The 17,380-nt window shown below is 41.0% G+C and overlaps 1 long non-coding RNA gene across 1 annotated transcript in view; it reads left to right on the top strand.

Annotated features, from left to right (window-relative positions):
* LOC110260143 overlaps window positions 1-1,229 on the top strand; it is a 58,115-nt gene extending 56,886 nt beyond the window's left edge. The window contains exon 3 of the long non-coding RNA XR_002342995.1: window positions 854-1,229. This is a non-coding gene — a long non-coding RNA (uncharacterized LOC110260143). The remainder of the gene's footprint in view (window positions 1-853) is intronic.

Genomic DNA, 17,380 nt, shown 5'->3' with positions numbered 1-17,380 from the left:
ATTACATGTATTTTTTTCACTATTTCTGGGTATATATTATTAATCAGTTATAGGTCTATAGGTAAATAAGTTTGGTTTCTGAATTATCATCTCAAATTAAAAAAAAACCATTCTTCATTCATTCACTCATTAAATACTTTCTGAGCCCCTGAGTTATATATACTATGCCAAGTTCCAAGTATAAAGTGAAGATCAAAACAATTTTGGTCTCTGACCTCATAGAATTTACTAGGTGTAGAGAGAGGGTAAGGAAGAAGTTCTCTGATTTGGCAGGAAAATAAAAAATTCAATTCTGATAGTTTAAGTTTATATGCCAGTGGAGCCGGCATATAAACCGAATAGGGAGACATCGCCAGAGAGATAATATTGAAAACCATAAGACTGGGAATGGTCAATTTGAGAGAGTGTGTACAGTGAGGAGAAAATAAATCACATGTCTAAATTTTCAGGACAGTTCAGGTTTAGATATGACACATAGAAAGAGTTCCTAACAAAGCAGACTAAGAAGAGATGCAAGAGGTAGAATGAAAATCATAGCACAGCATACCACAAAGAGGGAATGAATGGTTAATTGTATCAAGTACAACATAACTGAAAGAAGGATCCATTGGGTTTGAAAAAACTATGAAGGATCCATGTTGCTAATGCACTTGGCAAACATTTCAGTGGGCTACTTGAAGCAAGATTGAAATTGCTGAGAAGTAACTGAGGGTGCGAAGTTGAAACTATGAGTGGACAAGGTTAGAAAGAAAAAGCTCTGGTAGTTGGAAGCTAATACAAGCATCATAGGTTTTGGTGCCGGCTTGCTTCTTAGTATGACTGTGTTGGTTTTGCTTTTATTTTTATTTTTTAGGGTGAGTAATATCGAGGATGAACGGAGGTAGAAGAGGAAAAGAGAGGAGAGCACTGATGAATGAGATTCGTAGGTGGTGAGGAGTGATGTAATCCAAAGAAGAATGGAAAGGTTGGTCTTTGACACTTTTAAGAGGCTAAAAGCAGTGGAAGGATGGCAGTGCAGATAGGTTTGTAGAGGATGGATGAAGGAAATAGCAAGTAGCATGGTGGGAAGTTTAGGAGCTGGACTGTGAAACCAGGCTCAAATCCATCTCCTTCTACTTACTCCCTTGGTCAAGTTCTGCTTTTTTGGACTTCCATTTCCTCATCTGTGAAATGGAGGGAAAGCATTATCTATGTCTTAGATTTGTAAATTTTTAAATGAGTTAACATTTTATAAGAGCACTTGAAAAATATCTGGCACCTACCAAGTGCTGTGTAGGTGGTAGCTCTGATTATGTCATTGTGGGACCATAAAGAAGGACCTGTTTCATGGCCTTTATTTTCCTTAAGAAATAGGATGCAAATGAAACGATTTGTTGTTAACCTTTCTAAAATGCAGCGTCATGTAAGTAAACACGAAGAACACTTTTTTTTTCCCCCCTGTTAAATTGCTAAAGACTGACACACTCTAAGACCCACTACTGGTGATGGCGGGTGAATCAGGCCTACTCCTCCACATCTGGTGGATGCGTAACGTGTACCTCCTCTTCAGGAGTCAATCTGGTCCCGTGAATCAGAGATTTTATTATGCCAATAACACAGAGGTCCTCAGAGGAGGGGCGTGTGCTGTCAAGAGGGGGTGGAACGTCCTGCCCCTGAGAACCCTGGTTATACTGGACTCCCTCCCCAGTTCCTTGATTGGGGAAACTGGGAATCCTCCCCATGGTTCCCGTTAATTCCCAGGTTTAGGCTCTGTGGTATAATTGGCCTCGGGCTCCTATGTTTGTATGCAGTCTTTGTTTCTCTTACCAACAATTCGGCTTCTTCACAAGTCTCCAAAAGAAATCCACTCAGAGGGAGGGGGTCGTGTCCTTAGAGGCAGAGTCTTACATCTTATTTCTCTCTCCTAGTCTCTGCCTCCCCCAACACCTCTTCCCCCCACCCACCAGTCCCTGCCATCGCCTCTGGGGGTTCAAAATTCTCCTCTATTGTGCAGAGAACTCAGCTCTTCCAAATTTCTAATTCCAAAGTGCATACTAAGCCTTTCAAGGTGTCCTGGAGAATATTCTAAGACCTCCTGTTCCTAGACAGGTTATCAAAACTTTATAAAAATTTTTACGACTGCCTCCGTCACTCCACCTCCAGAACGAAGAATAATCAAATGCTCATTTCAGTATTGTAACCACCAAAACACGAACAACTTAAACACTCAAATAAAGGGGTTAATAAATCATGATATATATCACATGAGGAATGTCACACAGCTGTTAAAATTCTGTTTGAAAAGTAATCACTTAATAAGGGGGAAAATTTTGCCTTATATTTTTTAAAATACACTGAGGAACAAAGAATAAAACAACCTAAAAGGGGTATGCCTTAATCTCTCTTCCCATCAATACTTTGATAAGGAACAATGCAGGTATGAGGTTTAACATTTAAACAGTGAAGAAAGTTACAAAACGAAAAGTGAAAGGCTTCCTTTCCATCTTTCCCCTACCACCCTCTCCAAGTGAACAATTGCTTATTATACTTCCTAATTTTAAAAAGCATAAATCTGCATAAATTCACATCTATCTTTATTTTAATTTTACACAAAAGCGAGCATACAATTTACATAGTTTTATACCTTTTTTATATTTATGATACATTTTAGAGATCTTTTCAACATCAGCATATACGTATATCTATATAGATATAAATTTTTAATATGGCTTTGATGATATGCCACATTATTCCATCACATCAGTATACTCTGTTTACCTTGTACCTATTTCCGGAAACCTGGTTGCCGTTATTTTCTTCCAAAAGAAGAAATTTGCAGAGTTTTCCCATGTTTTTCATTGCATCTTTACCAAGTATCATTAAAATTTACAATATATATTTAAAAGAAAAAAAAATCTTACTATAAAACTGTCAGCAAAGTCATTCAAGTTCCAATGCATGAGAGCTACTATGTGAATTTTTTTTTTTTTTTTTTTTTTTTTTTGCCATTTCTTGGGCTGCTCCCACAGCATATGGAGGTTCCCAGACTAGGGGTCGAATCAGAGCCACAGCCGCCCGGCCTACGCCAGAGCCACAGCAACACGGGATCCGAGCCGCATCTGCGACCTATACCACAGCTCCCGGCAACGCCGGATCCTTAACCCACTGAGCAAGGCCAGGGATCGACCCCACAACCTCATGGTTCCTAGTCGGATTTGTTAACCACTGAGCCACGACGGGAACTCCGCTACTATGTGAATTTTAAAGTCATGGCATTTTATTGCATGGAGCTACCCAGCAGTTACAGAGATGAGTAAAATATGGTTCTTAGTCTCTGTCCTCAATCTAGTAATCTGGGGGGGGGGGGGCTGTAAACAAGTGACAACAATACAGAAAAGAATAGAAAAGAAAAAGAGTGCACAAAAGAGAGAGACGTATCGCCATACTAAAATTAAAATGAAGAGCAGGGTATGGAGGAAGAAATGATTTATTTCCTCTGAGATTTCAAAAGCCTTCATGGTACAGGTGCCATTTCACTTGGGATGTAAACCATAACAGCTACCATTTGTTGACAGTACTAGGTATATGTTCTAATTTAATCTCCATAAAATATGAGGTGGATGAGATTTTCACAGACATTTTACAGGAGAGAACATGAAATCCAAGCAAGATTAGTTGGTTAACGTCACACAGCTGCTACCATACACCTTCCATGTACAGTTCATTTAATTCCCATGATGTTCTTATGAAGTACGCTCTAGTATTCGCCCTTTCACAAGGGATCAAAATAAGGCACAGAGGGCTTAAGGCATTTGCTCAAGTTCACAAGGCCAGGTGCATGACAGAGCACGAACCCAAACCATGGCACTCCCAGAGCCCAAGGCCATCGTGGATTTGCTATGGGAGGGAAGAGGATGAAGAGTGGGTATCAGAAGAGCAGAGAGCTGCGTGAGGTGAGCACGGTCAGTGTGAGGGGTGGATTGGCTGAGCCAGACTCTGGAAGTACAGTGACCCATAAGAGAGCTGTTTGCTGGGGACTAGATGAGGCCAATGCGAGTGAAAATGGAGTAAGTTTATGGAAATGAGATGCATGGCAGAGGGAGAGGAGAGACCTTGATGACTAATCAGAAGCCTCAATCACAGCCCTCTCAGCCTTCACCTCTCTAAACTAAGCGTTTTACTCCCTCCTTGTAGTCAGAGCCCACAGCAGCCTTTTGTTCCTTTCCCTTTGATTCTTTTAGAGGCCTGTTTCAGGATGCTTCTGCTAGAATCGAGATCCTTCTCATGCAATGTGGACTTGAGAAAGGCTGATGCTAATGAGCTCTGTAGTTGGGATAGTTCTCCCTCTCTTGCTCAGGAAAGAGCATCATGAGGTCAGGAGAGTGGTCATCAATCAGTCTGCAAGAGAAATAACATCCTTCCCTCCAAGAGTTTCTAAGATGGATGAAGAGATATGTCCAGTTGCCATTTTTCATGTGTCCAAACGCTTCTTTTTGTAGCATTTGACCCTGCTAGTTATTCCCTCCTTGAAGTCCTCTCTGCCATGAACTTCTGCAATGCTACTCTTAAACTGATTTCCCTCCTCCCTCTCTGGCTTGCCTTCCCGTTCCCCTTAAATACTACTGCCTGTCCCTTTGCCTGCCTCTGAAAGGACCATGGTTCTCAAGGTTTGCTCAGCATTCTTTAATTCTCCGTCTGTTACTACCAGTACAATCTCAAATAAATTTACTTGGAATCTTTCATCTGTCAGTTCACAGAAATAAGAGGGCCCGGACCTCTATTTATTTCACTGTTTTTTTTGTTTTTCTTGGTGTGGTTTTGTGTGTGTGTGTGTTTATTTTTGGTTTTGTTTTGGGGTTTTTTTGGCTGACCCATGGCATGTGAAAGTCCCTGGGCCACGGAATAGAACCTGAGTCACAGCAGTGCCACAGCAATGACACACGGGATCTTTTAACTGCCTGGCCGCTAGGGAACTCCTATGTCAATGCTTTTATTCAGAGAACCTCATTAAACTTATAACCAGGACTGTACCTCATTTTTGAGAAGGACACTTGGGCCAATTTTACTTATCTCCTTCTCAGCAGACCTGATGGTTGGTCCTGACTTCCACTCTCATCTGGGCTCTGCTCCTTGACGGTATTCATGCCTAGACCTTTGTTTACCCTGCTTTCAGCTACTATGTGTATACACTTCATTTGGCCCAGTTTAGTTATCAGTACTCTATTAGCAGTAGTTCCCAGATCTTACACATGTTGGAGTCACCTAGGGATCTAAAAAAAAAAAATCCCTGCACTTAGTCCCTACCCTGACATGCCGATTTAATTGGTATGGGGTGACTTTAAAAAGCTCAGCGTGTGATTCTAACATGCAGTACATTTGGGAAAGACCATCCCGTGTGGTAGTTCTCACACCCAGTTACTCATAGAAATCATTAGGAAGTTTCTTTAAAAAAAAAACCAACAACAAACAAACAAACAAACAAAAAAACACCATTGTGTCTGTGAGGATGCCTGTTCAGTCCCTGGCTGTGTTCAGTGGGTTAAAGATCTGGCATTGCCGCAAGCTGTGGCATAGCTTACAAATGCAGCTCAGATCTGGCTTGCTGTGGCTGTGGTGTAGGCTGGCAGCTGCAGCTTTGAGTCAGCTCCCAGCCTGGGAACTTCTGTATGCCACAAGTGTGGCCCTAAAAAAAAAGTAAATACAGAATTGGGGGTTCTACCTTAGACCTCAACCAGTGGGATCCCGGAATCTTTTTTTTTTTTTTTTTTAATAAGTCTCCAGGTGAATGGGGTGTTGAGACTGACTCCCTGCTGTGGGTTTAACTTGGAGTGGCCTTTATGGCCAGATTACCACTGCCTTCATTCCAGCACTTCTAATGGCATCATGATATAACTTCCACCTATATCTGAAAAATAGTCAGCTTCTTTTCCTGTCCATGTTTTGTGATCCAGACTAATGTAGAGAAGACCCCAAAGACATTTAGTTGTCAGACCACCTACATTTCAAATTCAACATGGCCCAAATGGGCTCATCGGGTTTTTTTTACTTTGTTTTTTTTTTTTTTTTTTTTTTGTCTTTTCTAGGGCCGCTCCTGCGGCATATGGAGGTTCCCAGGCCAGGGGTCGAATTGGAGCTGTAGCCGCCGGCCTACGCCAGAGCCACAGCAACGCAGGATCCGAGCCGCGTCTGCGACCTACACCACAGCTCACGGCAACGCCAGATCCCTAACCCACTGAGCAAGGCCAGGGATTGAACCCGCAATCTCATGGTTCCTAGTCGGATTCGTTAACCACTGTGCCACAACGGGAACTCCTGTTTTGTTGGGTTTTTTTTGTTGTTGTTGTGTTTCTCTTCTCCATCTCTTCCAGGTGAGCTTCACCCCTACCTATACAGGTGTACAAAATGCAAGCCCAGAGGCCATCTTTGACTTCTCTTAATTCCACAGCCAACAGCAGCTAAGTCAGCTATGCTAAATTCTGTCCTGTTGATTCTTCCTCTTTTGCAGATGACAGCCTTGGTTCAGAGCCATATTATCTCTCAACCAGAGTACTTTTAATAACCTAACTGGTCTTCCTGCCACTAATTTCCCAACTGCTATATCTCTGCTTTCTTCCAATTCTTTTCTGCTGCTTGAATGAACTTTTTAAAATGCAAATCTGATCTTATCACCACTCTGCTTAAAATCTTTTAATGGTTCCACCTTGCCATTAGGATAAAATTCAAACTTTTAAGCATACAAAGCCTTTCGAGAGCTTTGCCTCTGGCCTCATTTCTTAGGACAAAGTTTCCCTTCCATGTGAGTTACCTGGGGTCCCACTCCAGACCCTCTGAATCAGATTCCCTGGAGGAAGAGGTTAGCCATCTAATATTTAGCAAGTCCCGGGTGATTCTGCTGATCACACGAGATTGAGAAACAGCCCCCAGACACACTCACATCACTTGTCACTTTAAAATACCAACTTTTAGAGGTTTCCTGAAGGCACTGCATCATGTCACAGCTTTACTGTCATGTGCCTGTGCTTCCACCTGGCTCACTTCTACTTCTCCCTCAAGGTCCCTCATGGGATGGTGTTTCCTAACTCTTCAGGACCTCTCCTGGAGTCCTTTGTGTGTCTGTAACACCCCATGTCATTCCTTATTCCTCTATTTACCAACTTGTTATTTTCTTATCTAGCTTCCCCATTAGAATCCGAATTCCATGATGGTAAACAAAATATCTTGGTTTTTTTTTTTTTTTTAATCCCCAGATTTCAGCACAATGTTGAGCATAATGAATGTTTGTTGAATGAATTACTAGAAAATGAAAACGAAGGAGTCCATTGTTAAGTAAACAGGGTTGTCAAAAGCCTAGGCAGAATTAGCAATACAGACAATGATCTGAATTTGAATTGAAATCTGGAGGTCCTATACCAATAATTTAAAACACACATATGTAGGTATATACAGAGAATCATAGTGTAAGCACAGCATTAGTCAAAGTGTATAATAATGCAGGTAATAGACATGGATGCAGGCTGATTGGAACAGAAAAGGAATTTATTGAAAGGTTGTTGGAAAGCCCACAGAATTTCCAGGAAGCCCAACATGCCAGGCTTTGCAAACAGGCAGGAACGAAGGAAGGCGAAGCACCTAAAATCACGCCACAGCTAAACAATGGAGGCTACAGCTCACCCACCTGTCTCCATACAAGGCTCGATTCTGCAATTGGTGTGGCTTCTAGTGACTATTGCTGTGGTTGCTGTCACTAAAATGAATCCTCCACTGATCCTCCACTGATCGCCTTACTCACCCCATTGAAATCTCAGACTGGTTCCAATGACTGGGCAAGTGACCATCTGGGTGTGTGTGTGAGATAAAGGTGCTATGAGACATTCTTCTGGACTTCTCAGTATCTGTGAGCCCATGGAGCAAAGGTTCACAGCTTGGAGAATTCCCCAAATGAAGGCAAGCATTCGGATCTTGGATAGCCTATTTATTTAAAAAAAAAAAAAAAAAATTTCTGGAGTTCCCTGGTGGCCTAGTGGTTAAGGATCCAACATTGTCACTGCTGTGGCAAGGGTTTGATCCCTGGCCTGTGGGAACTTCCATATGCTGAGAATGCAGAAAAAAAAAAAGTTTCTACTTTTATGTAATGTTCTGAAACAGTAAAATTAATTAAAATCCTGGGGCGCTCAAAAAACTGCAGCATACTTCCTCTAGGACACTTGGAGAATGAATAGGAATCCAGAGGGGAAGGTTAGGTTCCAGATAAGGGGGGTTGAGAGGACAGGGGTAGGTTCAAAATTGGGACTGCAGGGTCAAGAGTTTGTGGCTGGGAAGATCAAATTGAAGCAAGAGTGTGAAAATAAACATAGGTTCTGGATGATGGCCTTATACATGGGGTGGTATTCAAGGTTAATAGTTCACTTAAAATTGTGTTTCTTGGAAGTTCCCATTATGGCACAGCGAAAACGAATCTGACTAGTATCCATGAGCCAGGATCCCCTGGCTTCGTTCAGTAGGTTAAGGATTCGGCATTGCTGTGAGCTATGGTGTAGGTCGCAGATGAGGCTCAGATCCAGTGTTGCTCTGGCTGTGGTGTAGGAACTTCCATATGCCTCAGGTGTGGCCCTAAAAAGCAAAAAGAAGAGGAAAAAAAAATTGTGTTTCTTTGTTTTTATATAGAAAAGTGTTCTTTGTAAAAAGAATAGATGCTTTAAAATTGTTCGGCAATATGGAAAAAATGCAAAGACAGTTAAAATAGCCGCTTCAGGAGTTCCCGTCGTGGCGCAGTGGTTAACGAATCCGACTAGGAACCATGAGGTTGCGGGTTCGGTCCCTGCCCTTGCTCAGTGGGTTAACGATCCGGCGTTGCCGTGAGCTGTGGTGTAGGTTGCAGACGCGGCTCGGATCCCGCGTTGCTGTGGCCCTGGTGTAGGCCGGTGGCTACAGGTCCAATTCAACCCCTAGCCTGGGAACCTCCATATGCCGCGGGAGCGGCCCAAGAAATAGCAACAATAACAACAACAACAACAACAAAAAAAGACAAAAGACAAAAAATAGCCGCTTCAAATCCTACCTCCAAGAAATTGCCATTAATACCAGCGAAACATCATCCTAACCATCTTTGCATACATGGTCGATGTGTAGAAAATATAAATACATGTACACAGGTAAAAGCATCTAGGCCGCTATATTGCATCACTCAAGCAGTCATCATTCATCCAGAATGAGTGAGAAGGATAGTCGGTTGGATGGATGGATGAATGAACTTTTATTAAATGACCTCATTTTACAAAGAAAGTAATAGTTTTAATTTTTACGGAGAGAAAAAATTAAAGGAATTTATAGACTTTAAATGTGTTTGTTCATCACAAAACACATTTTCCTTTTTTATTTTTGTGGTTGGTTGTTTCGTTTTGTTTTGTTTGCTTTTTAGGGCTCTATTCGAGGCATATGGAAGTTCCCAGGCTAGGAGTCTAATTGGAGCTACATCTGCTGGCCTACACCACAGCCACAGCAATGTGGAATCCAAGCCACAACTGCAACCTACACCACATGCTCATGGCAACGCCAGATCCTTAACCCACGGAGTGAAGCCAGGTACTGAACCAGCATTCTCATGAATCCTAATTGAGTTTGTTAACCACTGAGCCAGGAAGGGAACTCCTTTTCTGGTTTTTTTGGGGGGCGGGTTATTGGGTGTTTTTGTTTGTTTGTTTGTTTTTGTTTTGCTAAAACTTTTAGTTCTGAAAAGAATGTGTTTAAAAGTAAGGGGTTGTAATTGTTGCTTTTTTTTTTTCAATTAAATGTTTTGGTTTTAGGCAATATCAGTGGACTCACTGCTAAGAAAGATGAGGACCTCAGCCCTCTCATACTTCTTGTTACCTACTTTTCTCAATGTTGCCACATTGTTTGTGAGTTCTTTTGTCTTCATACTGTCAAGATTCATTTCAGTTGCATTCTGTATTTTCCAGTAGTCTATATGGAAATGGATTAATCTCTCACTGTGTGTTTTTTGGCCACCTCTTATCCATTCCCCAGATTTTAATTTTGATTCATTTCTTAATGAGTTGAATTTTTGTCATCAAATATATTACTTTATAGGAAAAGCTCAGTGTGTTATATTTCCTGAGGTCTTTCTTTTTAAAGTATGTTTGTTTTTATTTACGTGACACCATGTGGGGGAAAATACTCTTTGACCCTACTTTCTGTACTTGAGAACGCTTTTTCTCATTTCTCCATCATTTCTCCAGCATTGAATACTACTGTGGAGAGGAGTTTGATACCAACCTTTTGTCGTCATTGTTGTTCTTTTGTAGGTGACTTGGTTTTTTGCGATACTGTTAGACTATTCACTTTTATACTTTCCAGTTCAACAAGTAAGCCAGATGTTTCTGGGGGCTGAGACTTCCTTATCTAATTATTCTTACCAGAATTTGAGGTGTGATTACAGCACTCCTGACATTGGCAGTCCTGAAAAGCCGGGGAATATGAGTGCATCCAGAAGAAGGCCAGATGGTATCTTTGACTCCGATTTTGTCTTCTAGGTCCATTGCCTTTAGTTTTTGTTCCTTCTCACATTCAAGCAAATCCCAGAGCTCTTCTTGGGTAGCTTGGAGCGATTTCATGTACTCAACAGTTGCTGGAAAGATGGTGAGGCAAAGAAGTAGCAGGAGTAGAAGTATTGCTGCTGTGGAGGAGAGAACTCTTGGTGGAGAGACGAAATGAATTCTGTACATTGCAAGTGTGGTAGACCATATACATCGTTAGGACGATGAGTTTTGTAAGATTCCTTCTACCTGGCCATTGGTCTGGGATATGCTGTGCTTAGATAGATAGATTTGGATAAGAAGGGTCTGAACAATATTTTCTTTCTAGAATGTGTATATGAAGTAGTTGGGAGTCTATAGAGGTAAAATACTTCTGCTGCATAGTCCTCTCATTCAGAGATAATATATGTCATTTTGGTGAGGCCATATACTTCCACTTACTTTAGGAAGGAAAAGGGGAGCAGCCAATGATAAAAATACATGGCGACATTATCTCAGAGATGCTGGAAACAGTGATGCTGGACTGTTAAGAGGACTTGAAACTATTATTCTAGACTGTTAGATCTATCCTGCATATGTGTAGGTGACAGAGTTGTTTATATTTTGGATGTTAATATACCAAAAGTAGAGTCATCAGAAGTGCCAGAGGACTAGTTTAAAGGTTTTTAGTGGGCTGGTGACCCCAGATGCTGAAGCACATAATTTGTGGGTGTGCATCTCATGTCAAGACACAGATCTAATTGGTTTGGTTACGAAGTCTTTCTCCTATCACTGGACCACACTACTGGGGATACTGACCAAGTGCTGGCCTCAAGGCATTGGTTGGCTTCCCTTGGATGGCTTTCCATAACTCTAACTTAGGCTGAAAGATCACAGAGTTTTTATACAGGGATATTTCTTGTGATGAGCTAGTATTGTGCTATAAAAGTGTGTCTGTGTGGTTGCTCAAGTTCTTATCTCAAAACCAAATGGAGCTCCCCTCCTCTGGTGCAAGTGGAGTTCTCATAATTGCTGTGCCACTCACAGCCTTCAGGTGAGATGAGAACCTCTCTGAATGTTGAGTCCTTTTAATTAGGTGTACCACCAAACTGTCTTTGTCAATATTTTTTTCCCCCCTCACTGGGTAGCTACCCTTGGCTAAAATGAGCTTCCCTGATGAAGAGAAACAGGTCAGCTGCGCTGGAATCCTCTTTGGGCCCAAATGGAATTCGCAAAGACATTAGAAAGTTAATTTACATCAGAAATATCAAGCTATAAGCCTATATTATGAAATCAGCCCACAGGCACATTTTCTTTGGCCACAATATCTCTTTGCCTATACATAAAGTCATCAAAAAATTTTCTTTTCAATTAGTTGCCTATTTTCAAAACTTAGAAGATGTCCCATGAAAAAAATCAGATTTCAGAGTTCCCATTGTGGCTCAGTGGGTTATGAATCTGACTAGTATCCATGATGCCTGGTCTCGCTCAGTGGGCTAAGCTGTGGTGTAGGTCACAGATGTGGCTCGGATCCTGAGTTGCCATGGCTGTGGCGTAGGCTGGCAGCTATGGCTCCAATTCGACCTCTAGCCTGGAAACTTCCATATGCCATGAGTGTGGCCCTAAAAAGACAAAAAAAAAAAAAAAAAAAAAATCCAGATTTCTGTCTTTTACTGTAAAATGAAAGATATGATAAAAAACACTGAGTGCGTATGTCCAGTGGCAACATCAGGTCCAAAGCCACCAAGAAGATCTGAGGAGCAGGTGTCCTCTTGACACAGGCCCGTGTTCTCCACTTCACTAGGGTCCCACCAGTGATTATCCTCCTGACACAGAGGCCACCTGTCAGCCCTCATTTATTGTCATGCCTGAACTTCTGTCTTTCATGTGGTAGAATGAAGAGGAACAAGATGTATTTCCCACTATAACTGGAAATATGTGAGACAAACAGGGCAATGGATTTCTTTCTCTTGGCCTGCTTCACTCATTACCTGTTGGGAACCTCTGGGCATCTGAGCATGTGGCTGTTGCTTTGGATGACAGGAGGGCAAGGGGCATTAGGTAGGCTGAGATTAGGATCCAGGTAAACATGATGGTTGGTTCATAGAAAAGGGCAGCTCCTGCCACGTGACCAGCATCTATCTTGTCATGTAGACTTATTTCTTAGGAGTAGGAATGGGACTATAGGAGGAAGAAAAGTCATGGTCATTGGAGATTATTGAATGTCCTTAATTGTTTGCAGAAACATATCGCTTTCTGATTTTGCTCCCTGAGTTTTATTATTATAAAATCATAATGTGATTTATTGCAAGTCCTCCGCCTACTCTCCATGCCTGAACTACTGGGCCACTTAGCAGTCTGTACATGAGCCTAACCAATGACTCTAGTCTAAGCCTCCTTGTGAGCCATGGTTCCAAAATCATCTGAGTTTTATACCAGCCAGCCACTTTGCAACTATGCAGCCATGCAGAATATTATGCTTGTATAAATACAAGTTGTCACCTTGCTTTCCTTTGTCCAACTTTCAAGTTCTTTATGCTCTTTAAGATCATTTTAAAATTTATCTTGGAATGACTAATACTTTCCCTTGGTTCAAATTCAGAAAGTAAAAAGGGTATGCAGTGAAACATCTTCCACCCACACCTATCCCCCAATTATCCACTGCTCCTCAGTGAAGGAAAATAATGTTACCGGTTTCTAATTTATTATTCCAGAAATTGTTTATGCTGATATTTCTCAAAGTATGATCATGCACCCTTGGGGTTTCCAAGATGCATTGAGGGGTCTGTAAGATTAGGACTATTTTTATAATGCCAATGAGACACATTTGCCATTTCCACTGTTGACACTTGCCCTGGTGATGCAAAAGCCGTGGTGGATAAAAACACTGGCACCTTGACCTGAGTCAGGATGGTGGCACTGCACCATACTAGAGAGTCATTGTATTCTTCCCTACCATGTATTCACAGATAAAAACATTCAAATTTCACTTAAGAATGTCCTTGATGAAGCAGGAAAAGCTAATAATTTTATTAAATCTTGACTCCGGAGTGCCTTTTTAATATTCTGTCTGGTGCAAAGGGAAGTACACATGAAGCACTTTTGCTGCATACCAAAGTACCAGGTTGTCTCAAGGGAATGCATTTGCATGGTTGTTTGAGTTGCAAACCCAACTAGCTGCATTTTTCACGGAACACCATTTTTACTTCAAAGAATGACAGATAAACTATGGTTATTCATACAAGTGTTTGGGAAACATTTTCCTAAAAATGAACAAAATGTGCTTGTTAATTCAAGAAAAACAAATGACAATATGAGCTGCAAATTATAAAATTTGAGCTTTTAAGTAAAAATTAGAATTTTGGAAAACTTGTATATGCTAGTGTGAGCTCAATAGGTTCACAATATCTAAAAATTTTCCTGATGAAATTGGTGGTGTCACATGCAATTTTTTGGTGTTGTAAAGTGAGATGTGTTAACCTTTAGAAGATACGCGTAACTCAGTGGACCAGTATTTTTCAAATGACTGGTGCATGATCTTAAAAAAATTATGCATGGGTAAAAGAACTGTTCCAAGTGCAAGGCAGACCAGTGGATTTTAATGTAACCAGGTGTGAATAGCTCTTCGATAGGGTTTCAGATACTACATTGCAATTAACCCTTAAGAAATTGTTAGTTGTCGAGTTTTGGTGTAATAACAAAGAAGAATAGCTACAATTATCTGAAAACACTTTTTAAAATACTTCTCCATTTTCCATCCTCCTATCTGTATGAAACCAGACTTTCTTCTTATACTTCAACCAGAACAACTTATTGCAATAGATTGAATGCAGAAGCAGATATGAGAATGCAGATGTCTTCTGTTGAGCCAGATATTCAAGAGATGTGCAAAAAACATGCCACTCAACCTTTTATTTTGAAAAACCCAGTTATTTTAAATAAAAACATATTATTTATGTTAACAGGTAATGGGTTCATGATTACTGTGTTCTCAAATGATGGAAGGGGCAAGAGAGCTCCCCAGAGTCTCATTTATAAGGGCTCCAATCTCATTCATGAGGGCTCTGCCTTCAGGACCTAATCACTTACCAAAGGCCCCACCTCCTATTACCATATTGAGGATTAAATTTCAACACATAAATTTTACAGGGGCACAAACATGCAGTCTATAACAACACATACTAAATATATATGTTCTTTATGTATTCTCCTTTTTTTTTGGCTATACCCATGGCATACAGAAATTCCTGGGCCAGGGGTTGAACCTGAGCCACAGTGGTGACAACTCCAAGTCCTGAACCACTAGGCCACCAGGGAACTCTTCTCCTTTTCTTATAGCAAACATCCTATACTCACTGATCCCACACATTGCTTTCTGAACCTCATGACATATCTTCAGAATCATTCCATTATCCTTATTCTTTTTATGGCTACATGTTATCTCCTTGTAAGAATTTGCCATAATGTTAAAAGCTAGTCTCATACTGATGAATTTTTTTCTTAGAGGCAGTGCTACAAAGAATAACTTTGTACTTATGTCATGTCACACACATATGGGAAGGTGTGTAGGATGGAAGTAGAAAAGCTGGTCAGATATTTAAGCACATATGCAATTTTGATGTATTGTTGCAAAACTTATAAGGTCATGCTTTTTTGTGTGTGTGTCTTTTTGTCTTTTTCTAGGCAGCACCCACGGCATATGGAGGTTCCCAGGCTAGGGGTCTAATCAGACCTGTAGCGGCTGGCCTATGCCACAGCCACAGCAACTTGGGATCTCAGCTGCTTCTGCGACCTACACTGTAGCTCATGGCAACGCTGGATCTTCAACTCACTGAGTGAGGCCAAGGATCAAACCCGAAACCTCATGGTTCCTAGGCGGATTCATTAGCCACTGAGCCACAATGGGAACTCCTTTCTTTCTTTCTTTCTTTCTTTTTTTTTTAAGCGAATGATCTGGAGTTCCCTTGTGGTGCAGTGGGTTAAGTATCTAGTGTTATCACTGCAGTGGCCCAAGTGGCCGCTGTGGAACAAGTTTTATGGCCTGGAAACTTCAATTTTAGATGTAAATTGTGGTCAGCTGAATATAGCATATTTCAGTGGTATGTAGACACATACACGTATGCAGTTTACATGTTTGGGAGCAAAAAAATGATTTTAAAAAATAAAAATTAAGAAAGATTTCAAATGTAACATATAAAGTATATTGTTGATTGTCCATAAACGTCCTATATCATAGATATAATTTCGGAGAAGTTATAAGTTTTGGCATTTGTTTAGTCTATAGTTGAAACAGTTTGTTCTTTTGCTGGAGGCCCTGAAGCAGCTGGCACTGGCTGCACCAATGAACACAAGTTCCCAGCATTTGTAAATTCCAAGTTCACAGTGGCCAGAGGAGGAGACGGTGCTTGTCATGGCAGAAGCAAGATTTCAGAGCCTAGTGAAGATGAATCCCAGGCAAAGACTGCTGCAGAGAAGCAAGATAAGTTCTTGAGTTCCTGCCTAGCTGTTGCAGGCAAGTGCTTGCAGCTCAGAGATATGGACTGGTAAGTGCTATAATGAAGCATCTTTGTGTAAGAGGATGGATTTTTTTTATACTCAACATTTTCAGATAAATTTAAAGAAATGAAAGTCCTTAGTTACCTCCTCCCTGTTCCCAAATAACCTTCACAATTTTTTTGGTACTTATTGATCGTTTGCTCATTATATGGTGTCCCGTATTTCCCATTCTATCCTCACATATCAGCTTAAATGCCATCTCTTTTGGAAAACCTCAGAAGTTTCCCTTAAACTCAACAAAATTACTTTCCTTCCTATTCCCATAGCATTTTGTACTTTCTCTACCATATTTCTTTCTTTATTTTTATTTTTTTCTTAGGGCCGCACCTACGGCATATAGAAGTTCCCAGACCATGGGTCGAATCGGAGCTGCAGCTGCCAGCCTACGCCGCAGCCGCAGCAATGCAGTACCCGAGCCACATCTGAAACCTACACCACAGCTCACGGCAACACTGGATCCTTGACTTACTGAGCAAGGTCAGGGGTCAAACCCATGTCCTCAAGGATATCAGTCTGGTTCGTTACTGCTGAGCCACGATGGGAACTCCCCTTTCTTTATTTTTGTGCTTTTGTCACCAATTTTTCTCTAACATATATTATGATGTATTATAATTGCCTATTTATTGATAACATCTCCACTAGATTTAATATCCTAAGGAGAGTGATGGTATGTGTTTCATTCAGTGTGTTTTATTCCCAGAACCTAGCATAATGCCTGGAATATAGTAGGTACTCCATAAATATTTGTTGGATAAATAGAAGGACAGGAGTTCCTGTCGTGGCACAGTGGTTAACGAATCCGACTAGGAACCATGAGGTTGCGGGTTCGGTCCCTGGCCTTGCTCAGTGGGTCAACAATCCAGCGTTGCCGTGAGCTGTGGTGTAGGTTGCAGACACAGCTCGGATCCCGCATTGCTGTGGTTCTGGTGTAGGCCGGTGGCTACAGCTCCGATTCGACCCCTAGCCTGGGAACCTCCATATGCCGCGGGGAGTGGCCCAAGAAATGGCAAAAAGACCAAAAAAAAAAAAAAAAAAAAAAAGAAGGACAAATTTCAGAAACTGAAATATCCTAGCAAAAACATCCCTATTTTTCACATCATTTCTTCTATTGTTTCATATAAAATTTCTAGCAAAACAAATACACAGAGTATTTTTGGTGTAGATATATTATGGTTTGAGATGATTTAGCATACTGTTTTCTCCTCTGTTTTCTGTACCTTCCCTAGTGATATTAGCAGTGTTTACCTTATTGACCATCAATGGTACGTGGGGCCTAAGAGAAAAAAAATGGATTTTCCAAGTAATAATAGGATAAATCGCATAAGAAAAGGAGC

The sequence above is a fragment of the Sus scrofa genome, chromosome 1 (assembly GCF_000003025.6).
Source record: "Sus scrofa isolate TJ Tabasco breed Duroc chromosome 1, Sscrofa11.1, whole genome shotgun sequence".
Classification (NCBI taxonomy): Eukaryota; Metazoa; Chordata; class Mammalia; order Artiodactyla; family Suidae; genus Sus; species Sus scrofa.
Note: the sequence above shows the minus strand (reverse complement) of the source record. Positions and strands in the feature narration are given on the sequence as shown.